Here is a 12,872-nt window from a genome sequence, read left to right on the forward strand (position 1 = left end):
AGTCATTTCACAATCCATGGCTAATTTAGTTATTTAACCATAAGAGCAACATTTACAGCTGCCAGTTGTGTTTGGAACGTTTCCAACCAAAGGGGTTTTATGCTGAATTTATGCTTAGTAAGCAGATTACAGTTTAACCTCTTCTGGCACAGATGGCCTGGAGAAGACAGAGGCTCAGAATACTCTGAAATACTCTGATTTTTCATTGTTTGCTTACAAAAGCAGTAAGAGCATGCCCTTGGATTAACTGACTTTTGCCCAGGTCTTTGTACTCTAACATCTTGTGTAATGCGTGAGTATTTACCACATAGTGTTTCCCAAGGGCTTAGTGAGGTGGATCTTAGTTTAACACTAAAGTGAAGAGACTATAAAAAATTATTATATGTGGTAGTCATATCAAGGTAAGTGATGTAGCCAGTTCCATGAATTACTAACAGAAACAACTCCGTTTTTTATATATTAAGAGGTGTAGGTAAGTCTCTCCTGATGTCAGGATGTAATGAAATGCTGAATTGAATCTAGCTCAGGGGTGGGGAAGTATTTTGGTCAGAGGGCCACTTAGGGACTTTTGGTGAGCTGTCATGGACTGGGTCAGCACCCCCTGCCCCCGGCCTGCAACAGTTCATCAAAACTCCCTAAGTGGCTCTGCCTCAGGGCCTGGCCTCGCACTGTCACCACCCAGGGTCTCCATGGACCCATGTGAGTAGGGTGCACTGAGCCAGGTGGATGGGATGGGGTCAGGGGTGAGCAAGGACCGGCATGCAAGAGCGGGATGGGCGGGGCTGGGATCGGATCGTGGGGCAGTGACAGCATAGGCCTGGGACAGAGCTGTGATCCACTCCCTGCATGCCCCTGCACGCGGAACCGGCTCCCATTGCAGGGACGTGGGCAGCGGATCGTGGCTCTGCCCCAGGCTACAGCCCCACACTGTCACCACCTCAAGATCCCGATCCCAGCCCTGCCTATTCATCCTGCTCCTGGATGCTGCTCACGGCCCCATCCCATCTGGCTGGCCAAGTGCGCCCTGCCTGTGCAGCTCCCAGGCCAGTCTCCATAGAGACCCCACCTGCCCTCTCCATCTGGCACCGATGGCAGTGGGTGTGGGGCAGATGGGCTGAGGTGCCCAGGTAGTGGGGCCAGTCTGGTGGTGACAGCAGAGACTGGCAGTGGTAGCTGGAAGGAGCTGCTGCTGTGGGGGCTGCTGGGAAGTGAGTCCAGCCGCTGCATGCTTGGGGATGGCGATACTGGGTGCATACCCCACAGCCTGGCCTGCCCCCTGTGCCTGGGCTGAGCCAGGCCAAGGGACCCACCATGGGCCAGATGAAATCTCTTGGTGGGCTGAATCTGGTGTGCAGGCCATATTTTGTCTACCCCAATCTAGCTGATGGACTTGGATTGATTTTCATGGTCCAGAAAAGTGCAGTAAGGAGGAACATGGGATCAAAGCACACTGTGTGAATGTCCATCCTCAGAAGTTTTAGGGTTTGATGAGTGTCAGTTATGCCACTGCTTAAGTTTTTACCAGACAGCAGCTGGGAATGCTACAAGCAAAGGGGAAGTGATGGTAAACTACTGGAATCATAGGTAATGTAGGAGTCAGCATGTACTCTTGCTAGTTTATTAACATTACTAACTGCCTTGTTCTTTTCATTGCAAGTTAGCATGTTGTAGAGGTTGGCCCTGTCTTTCACTCAGTCTCTATCCCACTGATATACATTTTGCATACTTGTGAAATGTAGGAGATGGATCTTTCAGTGCCTTCAACTTATTAAGACACTGATCCATTGAGCCCTTATTAACATGTGTGTTTCCGCTGAAGTCATAGTGACCATTTACATAGAAGACAGCTTTAGGACGAGGCCCTGTTCTTACTCATATTTTAAGGGATATAAAGTACATTTCTCTGTCATATGCAACCCAGTACTCATTAATACAGCATTTACTTTACTAAATAATTTTGAGAGCAGACTCATGATAATTGTTCCTTCTTTTTGCTTTCCTCCTCTTTTTCAGATCTCAGTGTTTTTATTTGGGAATAAAGTGTAGTATCCTCAGTGTTTACTTTTACATAGAAGCAATTTATTTTAAAAGTGAATGGAATGTTGCTCCCCTATGGAAAACTGAACTAATCTGAATTTAAAAGTTACAGGTGCATTGAGTGACCCAGAAGCCTGACCTAAAGCAAACACTGTGAAAACTGACCTCCTACCGCAGTCCCTTAGCTGTGTGCTGTCAGCCTGTGATACAGACAGCAGGGCGGAGCTGGACTGGAGGAGTTTAGCAAAGTAGTGAGCCAGGTTGGTAAATCACCTAGTACTTTTGCTGTCAGCAAACTAAAGCAGAAGGCCACTTTTCATTTTTCACTTTGAGTTGCAAGCATCAGTCAGTCAGTGCCCTGATGATGTTTAAGTGCAGGTCAGTAAGTCATTGCGTTTTGCCCATCTGAACAAAGTGTTTGGTTGCTTGGGTTTGCTGAAAAGTAGACTTCCATTGCATCTCTCTTCTTCTGTTAAAATAAAAGTAAAATAAATTGCCAAATTGGGAGCATAAAGAATGCAACCGAGACTGTATTTGAAATGGAGAGTAGCTGATGACCCTTCCCCACTGCTGGTTCCCTTCCCCTGACTCCGATTTAGTTTTTTAACATGTTCTTTTGTATGTATTTTAACCACCTTGCAAAATCATTTTGACATTTTAGCAACCAGTATAAAGGTCAGCTTACTTACACCATAGCATTCAGGATGACAGGGATGATGAAAAACTGATGACGCTTTTACTCATCTGTTGAGAAATATGTATGTTCCATGCACATAGAAATAAATAGGTGGGAAGAGATAACAAGACCGATCATAAAAAAAAAAAATGTCTGCAGTGGAAGCCTGCGCTGAAAAGGTCAAAACATGTTGAGAGATGTTTTCTAAAACCACTGTACTGTGGTGTTCAGAAACAGCTGGAATTGTGTTACTTCCTTTTTTTTATCAAGCTGGTTAGAAGGAATTCATTTGCACAGCTCCATGGAGCTCTGCACTGTTGAGAGCACAGGCTCTCTTTTATCAGTTTTGACATGTCCAATCACAGAATATCAGACAGTTTGTTCCAGGGCTCATGTAAAGTTAACAAAATAGCCTCAATGAATCAGTCAATCAGCACTCTCATGCCACTTTGCTTGTGGGGAAGCAACATGAAGGGCCTCTTAGCAACTGGCAGATTCTTTTCTTCATCCATCCCCAAGGTATGTAACAGCTTTCAAAAGTTGGGTCTTCAAGACTGCATACCATATTTATGCAAATCCAAGATGATCCTGAATTTAAGATGAGCCCCCAATAATTAGATTCTGTACATGGAAATTTATAAATTTGTTCATACTTTGTTATAAATTTGTTATAATTTTCTATTTATAAACTCTAATTATTGGGGGTCATTTTAAATTTGTGCCCTCCCCCTGACTACTGCAACAGGGAGGCAATAGGAGAGGAGATGGTAGGGGGGCAGGCAGTGGGGAGCTAGTGGGGGGGAAGACAGTGGAGGGCCAGGTGGTAGGGGGGCAGGGCTGCCGCCTCCCCCCCCCCCCCCCCCCCATCTCCTCATACTCAGTTCCAAAGCAAGGGATCTTTTCCCCCTGTGTTAAATGGGGAAAGAAACCTCATCTTGGGATCAAGTAAGTGCAGTAATTGGGGCACCTTAGATCTCCCACAAAAAGTGAAATCCAAGCCAAAGGGAAGGCTTCTGTCCCACAGACTCTTTCAGATGTGGTTTCTGAATAGTCGTGCATGCTGAGTTTCTCCTGATTTCAAGTCCTGCTATCACTAAAATCAGTGAGAAAGCTCTTCCTGGATTTAATGCACAGAAGATTGGTCCCATAATGGTAGTCACAAGTGACTTATTTTTTAAACACAAAGAAAGCATAATATAGGATAATGGAAAATTTTAAATATATTTTATTTTTTAAGTGATCTCTTGGCCTTTATTCCTTGACACTTTTTTATTTGAGTACAGAATATAAGAGGGAACCTTTCATCGTGTTCATATTATCCTTCAGTTTAGCTGGTTACAGAAGGGAGTAATGTGAAGGAAAAGGTAGAGAGAAGAAACATCATACGTGGATGCATCAGCCCATCCCATTGTATATGTAATATTTTATTTGGTAGAAGCAGCTTTTATGTGAACCTGGGAAGATGATTTGAGTCGCACAAAATGAACTTGGGTTGTCTGTTGCTAGGACAAGGTGGTTGATAGTGAGGTGCATCTAAAGAGAGGAGATTTAATCTCTGATACTACCAAAAACATCATATTGCTCTTAGGTCCATCTGTTCATGAAGCCATGCCAGCTGTATTTGTCCAAGAGAGATGAGACGCTGCAAAAACTTGCTGTCACAGCTGTTTGAAAGTACGCTGGTGAATGGTTTTTAATTACATTGCTTATTGGAAAGCATATCAAACAATGCTGCATAGCCAGAGTGGAGAACGCTGTGAATATTGCAGAGAAAGTGTCCACAAAATAGATTTATTTCCAGCAATTTACACAGTGATCTTCAACTGTCCCTCAACATTATGCATCTGTCAAGATCAACTGACATTTTTGGGTGATACGATCTTTGCTGGGAGACTGTTATGCCCTAAGGGCTGACTTGTAACTTCACGTGTAATAATTTGGGTTTCATAATGGCAACATTTGCCTCCGCTGACTTAAAAACTAGGTCAGAATATGAATTTACTGTGCTCTCTTCATCCAGGAAAGGTCTGTGCTGTAATGGCACTTGAACACAGATGTGAATTTCACATAACTTAATTCCTCACCTTCCTGCTTGTTCAGCTGATAAGCCAATGTAGCTTTCCTAGAACAGGCCGGGTCTGACCGTTAGAGATAGAGCACAGGGCAGGAAACATTTAATCAAACCAGCCTTGTTGTTGACATATAATGAACAAGAAATAAGATGCTGAATTTGGGACAAGGATATCTGAGAGAGGTGGATTTTCTATGTGCGTCATTTCTTGAGATTCCCCTGACTGATAGGTAGGGAGTGTTGCAGAAAAAACATGCTCAACTTTTGGGCTAAGGGAGCATTTCATGTAGTTTTGAGTGCTAATGCAGCAGTGCTTTTGGTGAACTTAGACTGGATGATGGCGATTTCTTTCCTGCTTGAGTTAGTTGAGTCATCCTGAGAGAGGTTTTGTTGGCAGATTAAGGGGGGAGAAGACTCACTGTAGGCTAGGCACTTGGCATGCTGTTAGTATCATATAAATTATGATGCCCCCCTAAAAAAAGGTCCAACAGGTACCCATTTCATATCTTGTTACTAAACTTCTCATGGTTGTATCACCACAATTCTTGTATCTGAAATTGTATTATCCCTGCTTTACCATTGGCAAACCGGGGTGTGAAGGATTAAGTGACTTCCCCAAGGTTGGTAGGAAATCAGTGACAGAGCAAGAATGGGGCCTGGGTCTCTAGCATTTCAGTCCAGCACCTCGTTCACCAACTCATCCTTCCTTCTGTAAACTAATGATGTTTTTGTTAAAGACTTTGTTACTACCCCCCGTACTTCTTAGTAAGGCGTGGGAGGTCACAGGAAGCAGAATCCTTAGATTCTCCACAGATCCTGTAGGAAAGTCTGGAAAGACAAGTATTGGACTCTTGATCTCTCTCAATAGAAAATGTTCAGGAAGGAGCATGTTTTAAAAATAAAACTCCCTTGACAGGGCATGTCCCTGGGTTATTAGATTAGCCTTAGACTTTGACCACTGTGTCTACCTGCAGATTACACCATGGGTATAAAACATACGGCTTGCAGGCCAGATCCGGTCCATGGAGCCGCACCATCTAGTCCTGGTGCTGCTCCTGGGTCTGATCAGACCCACACAGGGCATGGCATGGGGCTGGTTCGTGGGCCGGATCTGGTCCACAGATCCCTTCCCTCTCCCTCTTCCCCAGTACACTCAATCCAGCAGCTGCTTCAGCCTCTCAGGGTCCCATACTCTGTGCAGTGCTGATCCCAGCTGGATGAGTTTTACACCTCTGCTCTACACTGCTCTGTATTGTATGTTGAAGCTGTTGCAGCCATGTATGCTACTTATACTTCAGTGTATAGGGAGGGACCCCATAGCCAGAAAGCGGATCCAAGAATACTTTATCCTCTTTATTTTTTATCAGGTTTTTTTTTTAATAGATCCAGTGATCTCACAGTGTTTTTGCTTGTTTTGTAAATACAACATGTAGATGAAGCAGAAGCAGAGATTCAAATATAAGATTTTTTTCTGGAGACATTCAGCTAATGGGGAAAGGCACCAAAATTACATTGCGTCCTCATTTACCTCCAGTGTTCTGGAGATGAATAGGGCTTGGCTCACTTGCGAGAGCCACAGTGACGGAGCTGTGTGCCCTCAGAATGAATGTGGTGCTGATCAGAGCTGTGCATCCCGAGTGCTTTGTCAGCTACCACAACTGTTGTGAAAAGCCCCATTAAAGCTTCATTTGCTTCCTGGAGTACAGCCTAATCCCATGAAAGGTGCCATTGTTCTGAAAGACTACAGATCTCCTTCCAAGGGAGCTACTGTTGCATAATAGAAGTGTGGGATGGCCATCATTCCCTGGATCAAAATTTTTATTTGCTCAGGATGGTGTGTCTGGTCTTGGTATCTGTGCCTTAGAACCGTAGCTCCACAGAGATATCGGAGATTAATGAACAGGTACCAGATACTTGCACATATCTGAATCCCAAGATTGTTTTTGTAGGTGATGAGCTTTTGGGACATTCAGCTCCAATAAGAAGCCAGCTACTGAGAAGAGGGGAGCAATAACTCATTGCTGAATAGCTGGGGGTTATTGTTCTTTGTGGCAAGTTTCACTGTAAAAAGTAAAATTAATTACATAAGCACACAGACTCAAAGCTGGTGTTTTTAAGCTAGTGTGCAACAAAATCTATAATACGGGGCACATCTACATGTTCATTAATACACTTTAGGTAACGCACATCAAATCTAGTACCCCTGGACACCTATACAAGTGCAGAGGCTGCTCCAACATGCTGGAATTCCAGTGCATCAGACCAGACTCGATTAATCAGGTCTGCTGGAGTGTGGCAAGTACTGCACTCCAACAGCCCCCTGTGTCTCGTGTATCAGCATCCCCGTCCGTAAAAATGGTGTCAGGAGCACTTAAACTAAAGCTCATCAAACAAACTTTAGTTCAAGTGCCCCCACCACCATTTTTAAGTGCGGGGACACTGATACACAAGATGCGGTGACACTTCAATTAGAGCTGCTTGCAGAACTGCTCTAAATAAAGTGCTGGCCCTCCCCCGCCCCCCCCACACACACACCTGAGCACATGTAAAAGTGCCCTCCATTGTGAGGTCTAGAAAAATGCACATCAGCTAAAGAGCAGTGTTTTTTTTATGATGCTTTAATACACATTAAAGTAGGCTGATGCATATTAAAGCACATGTATAGACATGCCCATAGGGAAGTAATTTCAGCTCTATTTCTTGGATGACTAGTGATGTGAAGGGGCTTCCATATGAGGAGAGATTAAAGGGGCCAGGCCTATTCTGTTTTAACCAGAGATGCTTGAAGGGGGACATAACGGTTTACAAAATAGTAAATGGCAGAGAGAAAGTAGATGGGGATTTATTATTTACCCTCTCTCCCTAGGTACAAGAACTAGGGGTCACAAAATAAAACTAGTGAATAGTAAGTTTAAAACTCACAAAAGGAAGTTGTTTTTTACACAGCCTGCAATTAAAGTGCGGAACGCATTGCCACCAAATGTTGTGGATGCCAACAGTTTAGCCAAGTTGAAAACAATTGGACAGATTCTTGGAGGAAAGGAGGAACAGTAGCTATTGAGCACGGGAGTTAGGAAAACTTAATGTTTTAATAGTGAGCTATTAATGTCAAAAGCGTGAGTATATAAATTAGAAATGATTAAACCAGCACTGATGTTTCAAAGCATCCTTTCTACACAGGATATTGAGAAGCACGAATACTAGAAAATATGTTGATTAGCTTATCAGAAAACATGTTGTTCCCTTGTCAAGGCGGGGAAAACAATGATAGATATTTGAGGGGAGGGCCTTGGAGTTCAGGCCTGGGGCCAGGAATTGGGACTTTCTAATCCTGGCTCTTCCACCAAGTTACACTCTCCTCACATGAGTCTCCTCCCATCTTTCAGCTTTATTTCCCTCACTTATAAGGTCAGGATAATGCCTGCTTCATGCACAGGGGTCTGGGAAGCCTTACTTCATTAGTTTCTTGGCTAGATATAAAAAAATTACTAGATGTTATTGTTGGTGAGTCAAGAACGTTAGTTTGTAGCTGTGCATCACATACAGATTCTGAAGTTGGAATTTCTTAGATTTAATAGGAAAGCCTTGGATTTGATCAGTAACTTTGGTGCCATCAAAAATTAATTTTCTCCACAGAAATAACAAAAGAAAATTGTGTCTTTATTTTAAAAATCTGCTCTGAAGAGAAATGTTAATAATTCTCAGCACAGAACCATCCACCGGAGGATTTTAAAGCATTCTGTGGACAGGTAGTGCATTGCCACCTTGCTCTTGCTTAGCACATGCCAGACCCTGGAAATGAGGTAGCTCAGCTGGTTTAGCATGGTCTTGTGTGTGCACCAAGAAACACACCGGTGTGTCATTGGGCATGTGCTCAGGGTTACATCGAACCAGCTGCTCCTCTTGCTTTCTGGGCCATGCCTGTGCTGGGTAGAAGTGAGTGGGCAGCTTGTTCTTTGCAGCAGGGCACCCCAGCTCTCCGCACAGACAGTGTAGACAAGCCCTAATTAACCAAGTCTCCCAGCACTGCTGTTTTGTAGGGTACCTGTTAACCCTGGGATGGAAGCTCCATTAATTAAAAGAAAAAAATGGTGCAGATGTATTGATTTTTGTCACATTTTGCAATAGGTGACTGCTCTCATTTTCTACTTTTTCCAGGTAGAAGTTCACTGGTTAATACGTTGTGTCTGCACTTAATCTGGTATTGATTCAGGTTAAAAGTTATGTACATATAGGTCAAGGCTGGTTCTAGATTTGTGCAGCCTTATGCCTAATAAACCAAGTAGTGGCCCCATTAACTATTTTCCTCTTCTGCTACCAGGTCCTCTGTTTTTTTAACAGTTTGGTTAGTGGTAGCACGAGAGGCACTGTAACAGGATGGTCAGATGTATGGAGCCCGGGTCTCCACACTGGACTTCTGCCATCCCAGAGAGGCTGCGTAGCTGAGTAATAACGAATATGAAAGCTGAGGTTGACAGGAAGAGCCAACACAGTCTTTGAGGCAGCAGGGTCTAGGGCTCTGAACCTGACATGAAGAGAAAATGACCCTCCTGAGTGCAAATCCTAAAATGCCTTTCCTGCTCTGACAAGGACAAATGGCTGAATGTCTGGGGGACAGGATCATTTATAATGTGGTTTAGCATAATTAATGATGGATCTCCTCAGGTCCGCTCCTGGCCATCCTCTCTTCTTACTCTGCACCTTATCCCTGAGTCATCTATCTCATCCACAAATTCAGCTGCTATTCCTATGCTGAGGACTCGGGTCCATTTGTAATCCCAATTTGCCTCCTTCTGTTCAAGCTTGAAACTCAGCCTGTCTCTCTGAGCTTGCCCTGTACAGGTCTGACTGCCATCTCCAGCTCAGCATGGCTAAAAGAGCTTTCCCCCAACTTTGTCCTCTTGCATAGTATGTACAACACCACTGTGCTGCCTGGTATTCAGGCCTGTAGCTTGGTCATCATCTCCAGCTCCCACCTCTCCCTAGGTTCTTTTCTCCAGACTGTGTGCATAATTTGCCAGTTCTTTCTGCATAATATCTCTAGGATGTGGCCTATTGTATCCATTTACACAACTAACATTCATTCAGGCACTTTGCACCCCACTCCACTCCCATGGTTACCAGTCCTCAGTAACATTACTCCCCCTCTTCTCTGTCGCATAAATGCTGAAGCAGATTTACTAACCAGACTCTATGATCATCCTACATTGCCAGTGCGCTGTGACATATTCTGCCCACCCATAGGCTGGCTTCCCTCAAGACACCCAATATTGTCCACCCTTTCAAAATCCTTTGACTTTTCCTTACTTCATGGCACGAAGAATGGTCAGCACAAGCACCAATCTATCACCACATCATCTTTGACCCAACAGTCAGTCAACCAGGATTTAGCTGTTCACGCTGTTATGGGGCACCTCTCAACCATTTTCGAGCTGGACAGGGTCACTGTGCCTCAAACCTATACCAATGGGGCCTTTGCAGTGACAACAAATGCCCTTGAGGACAGGTTCAAACCATGTCCCACATTGCTGACTGCTACCTGGTGACCTTCAGGCTCCTCACACTGCTGATAATATGGCCTTAAGATGGCAGAAACAAGATGCCGAAACCGCATACACTAAATAAACTAAAAGTCATCATCGCACAGCTTGATTACTGCCTCATCCTTTTTTCCACCCTTAATAAATACCTTTTTATCTTGCTCAGATCTATGTGGAATGCTTCTGCAAAGATCTTTTTCCTAGCCTGGCACTTTGTGTCACCCTGTTTGCATTTCTCTACCGGCTCATTCTTCTATCAGATCTTCTTATCTTTACTCTCCAGGCCTATCACCGCTCCGTCTCGGCCTTTCTCATTCATTAAAGATTTTGATTGGGGCCTGCAGTTGCGTTTCAACCCCCACCATCCACTGGTTACAGTTTTAAATAAGTATCTTCGTGCTTTTTCTCATGTAGCCCCTCAAGCTTGGGGAGGGCTCCCAATAAACATCTGCAGAGCTACCTCATTATCCTCCTGCAGGTCCCTCCTTCATCTCTTCTGCACTGTGATGCCTAAAAAAAAAAAAGTTGACAAGAGTCAAGCCATTGAAGTGTTCAGATTACTGCCCGACCAAGACTGTATCATTTTTGTGTAGTCTCCCATCAGTTGAATTTTGTCTTATAAGCAGTCTGGGGTAGGGAGTGCCATACACTTCATTTGTATTACTGCACTGCCTCCAGACCCAGTCCTGGCCTATTCATGCTCCCTTTCAGCATCCACTCTGTCATCGTGTGACACAGGATGCTGGGCAAGATGCACCTAGATCTGACCCAATCGATGGCAGTTCTTATGTTTTTTATAAACTGGGACCCCAATTTGAACAAACCGAACAAGCGGAAAACAGAGTTGGTTTCTGCCCTCAGAAACTCACAGCCTAAATTTTCTGTTCCGTGTTTATGCGGTCACGGTCCATCGACCGTGCTCCCAGATGCTACCGCAGTACAGATACGGGTCGTGTATGTAAGCGTCAGTAAAAGTTGTGTGTGAGAAAGGAGTCCCTAAGTCCACAAAAAGCTGTTTGTTAGATTTATGTAGCCATTACTGTATCATCTGGGTGCAAGACTTCGAGAAAATTACCCAGAAATTAAATTGAGCTGTCCTTAATAGTCTCCATAATCAGCTTTCTGCCCTCTGGTGCCTCACACAGCCAGAAATAACTTTCGTGAAACCATAGTCTGTTAAATAGACCATAATCAAATAAACGCGTGACTGGATATATTTGACCAACACCACTGGAAATTGCTGCTTCTGACCCCCAAGTACCCTTAGCAAAGACATCTCAGCTGTTCTCAGCCGTTGCAGTGATGCCCAGGGTGAGTGGTTTGGCCGTTTGCAGACAGGGCTCAAACCATACAGCTGATTATAGGTCGGAGTCAATACCTTCAATGACACATGAGTAGAAGGGAGTCCAAAGCAATTCATGGACACAGGAATAGTGTTATGAATCTAATCTTGTTTCTTAGTTTGGCTTGAAAACTGTAGCATGCATTCTCACTTCAGTACTCACACAGCTCCAGTTCAGCCGCCAAATTCTGCCCATGTAATGCTATTTAGCAGTTATGTAGCACTTTTTCACACTCACAGCCAAAAATTAACTAATTACTATGAGTTGAGACAATGCTTCTGGCTATATCCTTGAAAAGAATTTAGCGTTCCAATAACAGAAGCTAATTTGCTGCTTGCTGTCATCAATAGCCTAAAGAGAAGCACTCAAAGAGGCAGCCCTCCAGGAGTGAACTGATTTAAAATGAGGAATTTACACTAGGCACAAGGGGAAACTATCAATTTTCTGTTTTAGGCCATTTATGGTCGCTGCTACTCAAATTCGGAAACTGGGGGGGGGGTTCACAAAACTGCCAGAGGTTTAAAGTAACAGATGTTCTAATATTTCAGAACCAGTGGTAATTAAGAGCACACTCCAGAAATTATTTTGCCATTGGCTACTAAACAGAAGGAATGACATGCACTGAAAATCATTTGAATTGTTAATCCTGAAGTTGGGGAAGGGGGAAATAGTGCACATTAAAAGTAAGGGCCCACTGTAATCTTCCAAAACCTAGGGAAATTGGGAGTAAGAGTAAGGGTTGAACTGCCGCTCTCTCCATTCATGTCTTTTTAGTGCCTGCAGCAGTTCAAAAGTCTGCTGTTTGGGGATCCCTGCACCACCAAGGCAATACTCAGTCGCATTATTACTTATGATAGGGCCTGTGCTGGGCACATCCAAACATTCAAGAATTCATACATTCTTTGAGTTTAAGACCAGCAAGAACCCCTAGATCACCTTTAAATGTTATCCAGTCAATGCTGTTTTGACTCCCGTAGTTTCCATTTGACTAAAGCGAGGGTGCTCAACTTTCAGCACAGAGGCTGGGCTGGGGCTAGGCCATGACCCATCTTCCAGTAGGGCCCAGGTTGGGGCCAGGCCACACTCCCTTCCCCTGTCCCTGCTAGGCCAAGCTACATCCCCTTCCCGTCTGGGGCTGGGTTGCAGCTGTTATCATCAGTGGGAATTTCCCCTGCCTCTTGCTTGTTACCCAGGTTTCTAGCTGT

General features: G+C 44.2%; 1 protein-coding gene across 6 annotated transcripts in view; it reads left to right on the forward strand.

Annotated features, from left to right (window-relative positions):
- Positions 1 to 12,872, forward strand: part of NT5C2 (5'-nucleotidase, cytosolic II) — a 94,291-nt gene that overhangs the window by 24,662 nt on the left and 56,757 nt on the right. For 2 of the 6 annotated variants that reach the window (XM_059730200.1, XM_014594699.3), the window contains exon 1: positions 2,164 to 2,297. The exons of the other annotated variants lie outside the window; for them this stretch is intronic. The gene's annotated coding sequence lies outside the window, so the exon portion shown is untranslated. Of the gene's footprint in view, positions 1 to 2,163; positions 2,298 to 12,872 lie in introns of those variants that run through there. 6 annotated transcript variants of the gene reach the window in all.

The sequence above is a fragment of the Alligator mississippiensis genome, chromosome 6 (assembly GCF_030867095.1).
Source record: "Alligator mississippiensis isolate rAllMis1 chromosome 6, rAllMis1, whole genome shotgun sequence".
Taxonomy (NCBI): Eukaryota; Metazoa; Chordata; order Crocodylia; family Alligatoridae; genus Alligator; species Alligator mississippiensis.